The sequence below is a fragment of the Pollachius pollachius genome, assembly GCF_949987615.1.
Source record: "Pollachius pollachius genome assembly, chromosome: 14".
Classification (NCBI taxonomy): domain Eukaryota; kingdom Metazoa; phylum Chordata; class Actinopteri; order Gadiformes; family Gadidae; genus Pollachius; species Pollachius pollachius.
The window spans coordinates 16,411,034-16,423,548 of NC_136947.1; positions in this window are offsets into that span (position 1 = coordinate 16,411,034).

Sequence of the window (12,515 nt, forward strand, 5' to 3'; positions counted from 1 at the left end):
GAGGAGGCCAGCAGACCCTAAAGCAACGGGCTTTTTCCCTCTCTTCTCTGCATTTTTATACATTATCATGCAGCCAAATGCCAAGGTCAGAGATGGTCGTCTTGAGCATTCAAGGATGTTTATTTTAAACTTGTGGATATCTTGTTGGTGAATTCAAATGGGATCTTCCTCTTATGGGGATGCTGTACAAAGGCTTACGGTCAAAGCTTACTGTCTACTTACTTCAACTGAAAGCTTTGGCTACTGCTTGAACTTCCCTCTTCATACACTTCCACACAGAAATACACACACACACACACACACACACACACACACTCACATATATACACACACACACACACACACAGACAGACACACACACACACACATATACACAGACACACACACACACACACACACTTACTCAAACCCACACGCCCTGTACACTTCACTTCAGTGTCAAAAACACTGATTTATGTGGAGCATCTTCCATCCTTACTTAAGGGTCAAGAAAACGCCGTCAGAACAGAAAGGAGGCACAATCTTAAATGCACAAACTGATGTTGGACCTATTTTTAAGTATGGCCTATGATCACACTATCTAGTGATTTACGTTTACTCAGAAGCAGCGCTGGCCTATAAATCAGAATGGGAGATTGTTGGCATACGCACTGAATATCACCTTGTTGTAACGGCTGGGCCCAGCTACCGGGTCGAGAGAAGGAGCAGAGGCCACCTCCTCTTCAATCAGCCAACGGAAGACGCGCATGCAAATGAGATCTTCAAGAAAATCTGTGGATCTGTCTCCATTTCAACACATTCAGCAGCACTTCTATGGTCTCCAGGGATAAAGAATCGTCAAAAACCTGTCAGGTGTTCCTGTCGTAACCATTATATCATACACACTATAATGTTCATTATATAATAAACAGCCAAACGTCAAGCATATCTGTACATGTAATGGATAGCTGTGTCACCCAGTCCGAGATACGTATTCAACCCCTACTAAATGCATGGTGTTGTCTTGTTTTGCCGGTAAGTCGCGTCAGGAAGCAAATAACACAACGCCGTCTCTTATCAAAACCAACGCTGTACAGGAGATGCAGGCTACAGCTGTATATATATCTGTATCTAGACATTTCTCTGGGAGAAGACAACAAACGACATACAACACACAAATCCATAAAACGTATGGATTGGTGTGTCACCCGCTACTGCATTTGTTTGTTATGTTGGCTTTGTTGGGATTCCTGTTGGCGTTTGCAACAAGCAGCTTCCACAGAACCCTATCCCTGTATCAATATGTTGCACAGTCTCTTAAAGCGGATACCGATACCACACATGAGATGGAGGCTACAGTTATGCTCTGTGCCTCTCGGGTTTAAATTCAGACATCCTTTTTAAGGGTTAAGCGACCGACGATGAAAAATGGGAGTTTTGCCCCACGCCCGGAGTCAAAGCACAGCCATGGGATTGCCACGGCAACGCCTGCAAGGCACAATTAGAAGCGGTCCACATCCGCCTCCCCTCAGCATCAGTCTCCCCTCTCCCCCGGTGTCCCTTCAGCCTTTAGGTCTCCTTCAGAAAGCCTTGTCCCACCATTGACCCCTTACCTCTGTTTTGGGAATGGGCAATCATAACCTGTTATGGTCCCAATCATAAGGTCTATGGACAGGAGCATATGGGTGGAGGGGGTAATGGTGGTGTTTGGGGGAGGGGGGCGTCTCTAGTTATGGCCACTAATACCCATAGTGAAACCTGGGTCGGAGAGGACAAGAGGCACATACGAGTGATCCTATTCACACAAAGGGATTTTATTTCTATGTTTGGCCTGTATACGGTCAGCTGTTGGAATTTTAAAAGGTTTTGATTTTGGCGGACCATAAATCTGTACCCCCCCCCTCCGTCCCTCCGTCCTCCGTCCTCCTGCCTGAAACGAGCAGCTGTTCGGTGCGGGACGGCGCTTTTGTAGAAAACCTGCAAGGCCTTGTGGGAAACTGAACTGAAACCAGGTCGAGGTGTGAACCTCTCCTAGTGTCTTGACTGAACTCGGGCGGTCGACCGAGTTGACCCAATGAAGGATGGGGGCTGTGGGGTGGGGGTATTCTCCCTCACAGACTATAATAAAGGATGAAGAAGCTTTTGAAGTGACCTATTCAGCCCCTGTCCCCCACAGATCCCTTCACGCCAAGTCAACACACAAAAAAATAGGCCTGTCCATTTCTCCACATTTTCTCAGATTTATACGTTTCGTTTCGTTTGGTAACCGGCCACTTCTTAATGTTAATCAACCATGGAATTATTCTGTGATTCCTTCAACTTCTTGTTCTCCTTGTTCTTTAAGTGATATACAATCAACATGTTTCATTTTTTTCTGTGACACAGAAAGGCCGCGGCCAAGTGAATGCACGGTGGCTCTATCGGTCGGGAGATGCTAATGTTTCATTTAAATAGAGATTAATCATTAGAGGCCAATTCATCACCATGACAGCCGTAAAAACATTCTGCCAAATTTCCTTTTCCATTCGCTCCCTCCTCTCTACGCCTTACCCCTCCGGTCCCCTCTTGCATTTGCCTAAAATGATCACTTCTGAAATCCCCCATGCCTGAATATATATACATGCCTGTACGGATATTCACATGCGAATGTTTGCAACGCTGAGATTGCAGAATTAACCAAGCTTGACCAAGGTCCTTGTGACTCTCCCGCCCGCCCCCCACCCCCCTCTCAGCCTGCTATACGAGGTGTCGGGGGGCCAGAAAAGGCATCGATCATGTGAGAGGAGCTGAGTTGAGGCCAGCCAGACTCTGGACAAGATGGATGCTTCTTCCGTCACTGTTTATAAATCTCTGTGTGGGCTGGGAAAACATTGAGATTAGAGCTGTATTATAACAAATAACAGCTCCTCCCCCATTCACTGCAAATGGTTTTTCAGGGGGTTTGTTGTGCATTGTCTTCTCTGCTTTACTTGCCTTGCTGGCCGACACATTTGTGGATAATGAAATATGGTGGGAATGGAAACGCCGTGAGGAGACGAGTCTCTGTGGCTTGTTGATTTTTTTGCTCTATAGGAATACTTGTGGTGTCAGGGCATCTGAAATTAGAGTTGTCCATGTTTTTAAAGACACGCACCAACGCACACACAACACAGCGCATACTCAAACACATACAAACAAACACACAAACATAAACACAAGCACACGCACTCTCTCACACACACACACACACACACATACATAAACACCCACCCACTTACACACACACAAAAACCCACACACTCAGAAGTGTTATCATACTTGCAGAATACTATTTCCCAAGCCTAGAAGATGAATTCCATCCAAAGCCAAAACCTGATTACTGTTTGGTTGGTGGTGTTGCTTTAGGGTGCGTCAGAGCCTCCACTCAAAGGAGATAGAAAGAGAGAGAGAGAGAGAGAGAGAGAGAGAGAGAGAGAGAGAGAGAGAGAGAGAGAGAGAGAGAGAGAGAGAGAGAGAGAGAGAGAGAGAGAGAGATGATGATGATAGAGGAGTAAAAGTGTAGTCTGGCTTCATTGCCTCCCGGAGGCTTCATTACCTCACCGACTTTATTCTGTCCCCTCTCGGTTGCTCCAGGTGACGGCGTGATGATGTGGTGTGCGAGGTTGTTAAAAAACAATCGCAACATCGTGAAATTTCAAACTGACACACGCTCACAAAATTGTGTTTTAACGGCCGCTCTGCTGCTGCCCTTTCTTTACGGCTTCAAAACAAACCATTTGCACTCAACATAACAACTGATTTGAGAATCAATGATTTAGCTCAAACCCTGAGGTATGACTAAATGTATCTTCCTCTTCCAATCCAATTAAAACCTGGGTAATCTATATCCATGTATATTTTAATTTCCAGGAAATGTTCTGTAGTTGCATTCTTAAAGGATGCTCCTACGAAATATTGTCCGTGGAAAATATAACTTGTGCCTAATGTTTGTTCTCTTCAAAATAAGTGTGAAGGGAAAGGTGCTCCCTCTAGTGGTACTTTTCAAAAACAGCCGTGAAACGGTGGTCACGGTGTTTTCTACATAACTGCTTTTACATGAACACAAGTGATTTGATAGTTTAATTAATTAAGTATTTAGTTAATTAGATACCGCACAGTTCCTAGAACTTGTGGAAGAGCAGAAACATTTTGTTCCCTTCACAGATGGTGTGGCACATTCAAATGCATTCATGTATCATGCTTTTCTAGGTGTTCAAAGCACTTCACAAAATATATTTTTAAATCCTTGAAAACGATAAAACCACCAATTCATATTTTAACCAATTTATAGGCCACTAGCTCTAGGCCTCTGCTAGTGTAATTCTGAATCGTTTTAAGCCACAAAGTGTCTTCTTTGATTAACCAGTATCAAGGTATCAAAGTTGGTCCTCAAAATGCTTTAATCGTGCAGGACCAGAATTAGGATGTTGCTATGCTGTCTCGCCCTAGGCATGATGTCTTTACTTTTTTTTATACTTTCGAGATGACTACTTACACAGAATCTAATGACTCTGAATCTGATTATGGCTCTTGATGGATCACCACTATAAATGTGTGTGTGTGTGTGTGTGTGTGCATGTGTGTGGGTGTTTTTTCATGTGTGTATGCGTGTTTGCGTGTGCATTCTTGCATGTGTGTGCGTACATATATGTGTGTGTATGACATACACTGTATGTGTGTGCCTAAAGAATGATAGATGGTAAAGATGTAAGGAAAATAGATAAAATAAAAGAGATTAAGAGACAAACCGAGAGAGAAAGTTCTAGAAGCTCTATACTTTCCAAGGAACCACCAGATACAGCCCTTTTAAAAATCAATAGGCTCACCTAAGGCAGGTTTTTACACTTTTACGAGACCACCACTCTCCCGATGGCTGCAGCTCCAGAATAACTAGTCTGAGTTGAGTTCAAATAAGAAACCCAACAGAACCTTTTCCATCAGGGAATTGGGCTGTGGGATAACAACAACATCTACACCTACCAACAGCCAGGGCTCCACCAGACCTGTTCTGCCACGACCCGCAAGGCCAGAAAACCATCTGCGACTCATAGGGGGATGATAAGATGCAATGATTTAAGTTGACCAAAGTAGCTAAGCACGGCAAAATAGTTCAACTGCCTCCCTAACTCTCACAACCCCCCCCCCCAATTTTATTTTAAACCACAACAGAAGCAATTTCCAACGATAATTTCCCTGTTGCAAATCCGCACGCTTCACACAGCGGGAAGTTAACTTCCAATTTCAACTGACTCCATCGACCGTCGACCAACGTGTACCTTGGGTAAAATGATCATTAAAAACATTTTCAATCCATCCAAGTCCCGTGCCCTGGCCCATTGAGACCTCTCAGTCAGGAAGGAGATGAATCCAGGCTTCCTCTCTGTGAAGGCCAGTGACTCATCGAGGCATCCCCAAGAAAGCCGGTTCCGGCAGGTGTTTGTAAGCGCTGTAAACAACATCCGTTTTATGCCACACACCGACTCTATACCCTCTCCCTGCTTATGCTGCGTGCAGCACCGCCTGCTCGCTATTTATTGAGACAGCGCCAAAGCAATCGGAGGTGGCAGGCACAGATGGCTCCTCTAATCCAGGTAAATTATCTTTGAACCATTCAGAGTAAACACACACGCGCCGTTTTACTGAAGCCGGGCCTCTTAACGACATAAAAGTACGCCTGGGTGTGCGTGCGTGTGTGTGTATGTTTGTGTGTGTCTATATGTGTGTGTGTGTGTGTGTGTGAGAGTGTTAGTGGATGTGTGTGTGTGGTTTGCATTATTGTGTATCAGTGTGTGTGTGCATTTGTGTGAGCAGTTTGCATGTATGTGCGTGCACATGTGCATACGTGAGTGTGCGTGCCCATTTCTGCGTGCGCATGTGTGCATGCTTGTGCATAAATTACCTACCTGAGATTTGAACGCTAGGTGCATGTGTATGCTGTGAACAAGTTTCTACATTTAACAGAAGCAAAAGGAGGAACTGAAATGAAAGAGGAACGAGAGCAACCACATGAGGCAGTTATAAACACAAGAGAGGACACGCACTTTATGGCAATACGATTATTGTAATTATGTCTGGGTCATATATGGGTAAAAGAAAAATAGAGATGCATGTATCTTTCCTTGGCCAGAGGCAACTGTATCATGACATCATCTGCATCATCTGCATGGTAGTCATGAATGCATATGTGAAGTCAGCATGAACTCAATACCTTAACTGGTTCGTATATGAACGAACCAGTGTTGTTTATTTGATGATGACGCATAATTAAATAGAAATAGGTAAAGGCGATATTTATATTACAAGGTGTAGCAGTACTGATTTTCTCAGGTTCTGTATTTAGTCTTAGTCTTTTATTGCAGCACTAATGTATTAAGCTGTATATTTTTGTGATATTTGATGATTGTTGCAGAATTGTTTCCATGTCCCGACTAGTGGCTCTAATGATTGGACCCTATATAATTTGAAGTAAGTTCCCGGTAAAAGGGAAGATATTTTTATTAAGAGTAAGGATACAGAGTGCCTAAACGCTGTATGTGCACAATACCTGCACAATTCAACAGACATACACACACACACACACACACACACACACACACACACACACACACACACACACACACACACACACACACACACACACACACACACATCCACTCAGCAGTTGTGATTAATGACGTTACTTTATGAAGCTATTGCGAAAAAAACAGTTCAAGGGGTATCTAGTACAAAGTAATATTTGAATGCACCCGGTTTTCCACTGCAGCCATGTTTGCACATACTTTATCTTTAGGAATAAAACAGATTGTTTTGCTGAAAATGCAGCTCAATACAGATCTGCCCCAAGCCACAGCATCATTGAGAGCTGTAGTTTCACTCGTATTGTTTTACACAAAATAAATCAATGTTTGCTGTTCTTGTCTTGCCGTTGTCTTCTGGACTACATAATGATACATGTGTCTGTGTTATTAAGTAGTTAGGGCTGGCCAGATATGGTTAATATGTTGTATAATTTGATCTTGCTTAATGCATTGCAGGGAGTAAAAACAGAAAGTTCTGAGTGAAAAGACATTGAACCTATCAAAAACCTAAGTTGCTAATATTTCAATCTTATGTTTTTTTAATGCATCGTGCAGGTTGAAAAGTGCAGGCACTACAGCAATCTCAGCATACGTTCCAAAAATAAAACAATGTGAACAAAATTATAATGAATCTGACTCAGTAGCCATAATAATTAAATAATAAGTAGCATTGATGTGGAAAATGAATTTTAGAATCATATTTAATGCAGTGCACTGTAGCATTAAAGGAGTATGTGTAAGTGTAATAGCTCATCGTTCAGAGCAGACTTCAAGGGGTAAACAAGGAAAAAAAAGAGCAAATAATATTTTTGAGGCTATTATATATATTATACATAACACATTTCACATTTCCCCTTCAAATAATAACACCAGTGTGCTGCCGTCTTTACTGTTACACATACTGCTATACTGTTCAAACACCCAGAGTGACATCCTCAATGACATATCGTCAAACATATCATGTAGCGGGTCCTTTTATGATGTGGAAAAAAAGAGGAAAAAATAATGAAAAAGGAAGAGGGCAGAGTTCACCTGATTGGCTGGCCGTTGTGGCGTGGGCTCGGTCGCTAACGGCTACAGAGATGAGTGCCTGCGTGATGAATGGCGCCGTCATGCGCAGCCATAATCACGCCCACGCATGGCTTCCTGCATAATTGATTTTTAATCCCCTAATAGAAAGTAAATCACACGCGTAAAGCCTGCTTTAGCCCTGCCCCGTCAAGACTGGATGAGACGAGAGCTAGCCAGAAGAAGGAGAAGAAGGGGGAGGGAGAGAGAGAAAGAGAGTTGAGTTACCATAGAGACACTTATAGCCAAAGCGACTGCCTGTGGAATTATTTTTGGATCCATGTGATGAAGGTTGCCTACAGGTAGACCCTTGGTCATTAGAGTTCATCCGGGGGCGCTTCTAGGATTTGACCTGTATGGGGGCTAAATTTAGTTGAATCTGCGATGGTTTATGATGCAGGCTACGGGTAAGGGAAAGGGGGACCTCCAGGAGGTTAAAGGTGAATTATTATACCACCAGGTGTGATTAGCCGTTGCCTTACCGTTATGCCTACCCAGTGGCAAAGCAACGTTTTGCCACTGTTGCAAACGTTCATCTATCCGTCATACATCTAGGTGGACACGCTTGTGATGTCAGAAGAAGCAGACTTTCAAAATGGGTGGTCACCTTTTATGATTCTACAAGGTAAAACGTCATACATCCATGGGTAGGATATGTAGTCGAATAAGCAGCCGATTGTTTTTTTCAGGTTCAGTTCAGTTTGGATGAAGCCTGAATAAAGGATCCAGACCAAGATCGTTTCAGCTGTGATTCGAACACACTAAGCACTATAAATATCCATTATGCCACAAGGGACCATCCTGCCATAGGTGTGCCAAAAGAGCACCGGAATCGGAATGGAGGGAAAGTGTTATTGATATAGAATAACCTTCAGTGTTAATTAACTATTCATAAAAAAAGATACGTCAACATAAATGTACGCTGCTTAAGTTGTCATCTCCTCCATCCGTATCGGATTCCTGAAGCCGGCCATGCGACCCTCTGCCAGGAGGACATTGTTTAGATAGAGTAATGAGATATAGATTGACCCGTCAGCTGATACAGGGCCAGATTACACCGTCACCACCGTCATCTAAAGGTAAACATGGAGGCCAGACCCCTCTGCCGATGATGAGCAGGACAGACTGTGCACGTCTACCAAGGCTTGAATCCACCAGCCTCGAGGGGCATCTGCTGATGCAAAAGTGAACAATAAAGTTCCACTGAGGAGAACTCGCGTTATGTTTTACTAAACGCAGATTTGAAACAAACAAGGATACTGAGAATGCATGCTTTTCTTAGTCTATTTACTGTTAGAGTGCTCTATGTAATATATGGAATACCTCCACTAGCTTAGTATGGTTTGTGTTGTGTAGCTTTGGATCTCTTTATTTTCCCTTTATCAGCTGTTTGCGCAAGGACAGGATTTGAAAAATTGCACACCGTAGCAGAGCGACTCTCCAGTATGGAGATCAGATGCGCTACAGATTTTTTCTACTTTCTTCTCTTCTTCACGGGCTTGACCGGAGGGAGAGCGAGGATTTGCCATCCAACTCGTTTGTCCCTGCCAAGTTCCCGAGCAAGAAGACCTGAAGCAAAGCACTGTGATGCGCACATCCATGGTACACTGTAATTGAGCATAGGAGGGAGGTGAATATTAACCAGCGAAGAAAGGAACGAGAAAGTAGGGAAGAAAAGGAGAGGAAGGAATGGTTGGGGTGGAGAAAGAGAGATAGAGAGGGAGAGAGACAGAGAGAAGGAGAAACAGAGAGTCATTAGCCGAAAGTTTCTGCCTATCTCCCTCTGCAGTATGGGGGAAAGAATTATGGTGAGATGGAAGCCAGGGTCTGGCTGTCATTAAACATGCCAGCCGTCCATCCTGAGCAAGATGGAGGGGAGGGGAGGGGGTAAGCGATGGATGGAGGAAGAAAAGGAGAGAACAAGAGATAAGATTGAAACACTCCAACAGCTGTCTCACTGACCTTCATCCTGACTGATTCAACTGAGGAGCACTTTCCACCATCTGTATATCTATCTATCTATCTATCTATCTATCTATCTATCTATCTATCTATCTATCTATCTATCTATCTATCTATCTATCTATCTATCTATCTATAGATGGACAGACAGACAGACAGACAGACAGACAGACAGACAGACAGACAGATAGACAGATAGATAGATATAATATCCAACAAGATACCTAACCCCCCACATGTGGACTCTATGTATAGAAGCAGCTGCCAAAAGGCAAATAGCCTTCGCATAGCCCTTCGCTGCCACCTTACTTTGCAGCAAAATGACCCAGGATTGAATGCCCTAGCCACCCGCTGCTCCCAGCAGCCGCCAGCTTACTGTCTAGCCCCCACCTCGACACCACCACATGGTATAAGCTGGACGGCTGAAACAGCATCATAAGCTAACAGCGATTGTCTAGCATTTAGGACCAGGATTTCTTCTCCCGCTGTGTAGTCGACAACAGACGCCCAGAGTCATGATTGAATGTTCAGCTCGAAACAAATCAGCAGTTCTGCACCTCTTAACTCATACAATTATTAGAGAAATACGCTTCGTGATTCAGAAATGTTTAAAGTACCTGCAGGCTCGAGCTGTAAATACATATCGAACCGTCCGTGTTTTCACTAACAGTGCAATTATACATTTACAAATGAAACCATTATACCATGTGATTGGGTTTGCATTGATCCGCCTTCTTAATAACTGCTAAAGGTACAAAAGAACTTACTCACAATAGACCACCTGTGGTCCTCAATATCTTATCTTTATTTTCTATTGCTTTTATGCAATGCCTGGAAAACTTGAGATTGCTCATAATGCAATCAGGGGCAATAATCCAAGTGAATATAAATCCTATTACTTAGCTTGGTAGGGGAACATACGCACTAATGACCAATGACGTGCTGAGGTGCAGTTTGGCGCAGGCCTGTTGGGTTTGGGGTTATTTGTGGTGAAATTCTTTGTCCTGAAATTCTTTGGACATCCCTGTTCTTTGGTTGTTAGGTTAGGCAGGTTTGGCCAGAAGGGCAAAGCAACAGATCGTTACCAAAGCCTTTTGATGACTATTGAATCATCGTCTTACATAATGATGGTTTAAAGCAGGGGTGGGGAACCTTTTTCACATCAAGGGCCATTTCAATTTTTCCAAAGTCCTCAGAGGGCCATACCATTATGAACACATAACTAAAGATGAAAAAAAAGACAAAAAAAGTCTATAACTGCTGTGTTACTAAGCCTCATGTTTGCTTCATTTCTAGACTCACCTAATGTGATGGCTGGAACTGTTTTTCTCTAGCAAGGCGTCTGATGTCAGCTGGCAGTGATGATGATGCTACTCGAAGCTGGTTTTCCAAGTTTGAGTCAGTCAGTCTTGAGCAGAAGCGAGTCTTTGCAAGAGTCAGTTTTGAAAAGAACTGTTCACAGCGATACGTTGTCCCAAACAGAGATGCAAACTTCAGGGCATGTCTCCTCAGGATGGGAAAATCCTCAGCACGAACATACAGTTTGTAAAAGTCCAGCAGAGAAAGGTTGTGGTACTTGGCTTTGAGCTCGTTGTTGTTTTGCAGATCAATTATTTCCATTTGGAGGTTATCTGGCACATCAGACGGTTGCACATTAAATGGTGTCGCAAACACTTCGAGTTCCTTTTGTATATTTTTCACATCATGAAACCTCTCATCAAATGCCTGGATGAGTTTTGCACACTCACCAGCATATTCAGTCGTAACATCAGGCTTTTGTTCTTGTAGGGTGGGAAAGTGCACAGTGTTTCCCCTTTCCAGCTGTCCTTGCCACAGCCTTAACTTCACTTCAAATGATTTCACATTTGAAAGCAGAGAGCTGATGAGCTGGTTGGGACCTTGCAGCTTGATGTTTAGCTCTGACAGGTGCTTGCTGATGTCCACCATGAAGGCCAGATCACGGAGGAACTTGCCATCACTGAGCTCCATGACAGGTTTACCCTTCATCTCCATGAAGCGTCTGACTTCTTCCCGCAGTGTATAAAACCGTGCGAGCATATTTGCACGACTCAGCCATCGCACTTCACAATGATAAACCAGATCACCATACTCTTGACTCAAGCTCGCTGAGTAACTCCTTGAACTGGCGGTTGTTCAGCCCTCTGCTTTTAATGAAGTTTATGGTGGACACAACTGTTTTCATCACATTGTTAAGCTTCAGGGAATGTGCACACAAACTCTCTTGATGTATGATACAGTGGCATACAACTAAATCACTTGGATCCAGACTCAGTCGGCTCATTTCTTTTTTGACTAAAGCAGTCAATCCTTTTTGCGCGCCAACCATTGCGGGAGCTCCGTCAGTGGCGATGCCGCTCAACTTCTCAAATGGCAGTTTAAAATTGTTCATGGCCACAATAACTTGATTGAACAAATACTCACCTTTAGTAGTGCCATGCATGGCTTGCAAAGACAGCAACTCCTCCTTTGTTTCAAACTCAGACGTAATCCCACGCAGAAAAATGGCAAGCTGCGCTGTGTGTGTGATGTCTGTTGTCTCGTCACAGGCCAGAGAAAAATACTCAGTCTCTTGCAGTGTTCTTGAGTGTTTTTTCAATATCTTGCGCCACATCAGTAATCCTTTCTGAAACGGTTCTCCGGGACAAACTGACGCTTTGAAATAATTTCACTTTGTCGGGCGCGAGCAGCTCTGCGGCGGCTACGAGGCACTCCTTCACGAACTCTCCTTCAGCGTGAGGTTTCAGCTTCGTGGCTATCAGTTCACTCACCACAAAACTTGCACGCGTAATATTCTCTCTGTCAGTCTGTGGCCGTGTGAAAGCTGCTTGTTGAGCACCCAAACTCCGACGAAGAGCGTTAATTTTATCCAAACGCATTTGTCCTTTCAAC